This window comes from Eimeria mitis, genomic scaffold, assembly GCF_000499745.2.
Source record: "Eimeria mitis Houghton genomic scaffold, Emh_scaff1594, whole genome shotgun sequence".
NCBI lineage: Eukaryota > Apicomplexa > Conoidasida > Eucoccidiorida > Eimeriidae > Eimeria > Eimeria mitis.
Window position 1 is genome coordinate 9,149 of NW_013569904.1, and position 271 is coordinate 9,419.

Consider the following 271-nt stretch of genomic DNA (forward strand, 5'->3'; position numbering starts at 1 on the left):
TGTCTCCCTCTCTCTGTCTCTCTGTCTCTGTCTCTCTGTCTGTCTGTCTCTATCTATGTCTCTCTGTCTCTGTCTGTCTCTGTCTCTCTCTCCCTCTCTGTCTATCTGTCTCTCTCTCTGTCTCCCTCTCTCTGTCTCTGTCTCTCGCTCTTTGTCTCTTCTCGTTAAAGTGTTATTAGTTCTGCCTGTTATCCTGATATATGCTAGCTCTAAAACCCTAACCCTCAAACCTATAATTATAAAAAAAAAAAAAAAAATATATATATATATA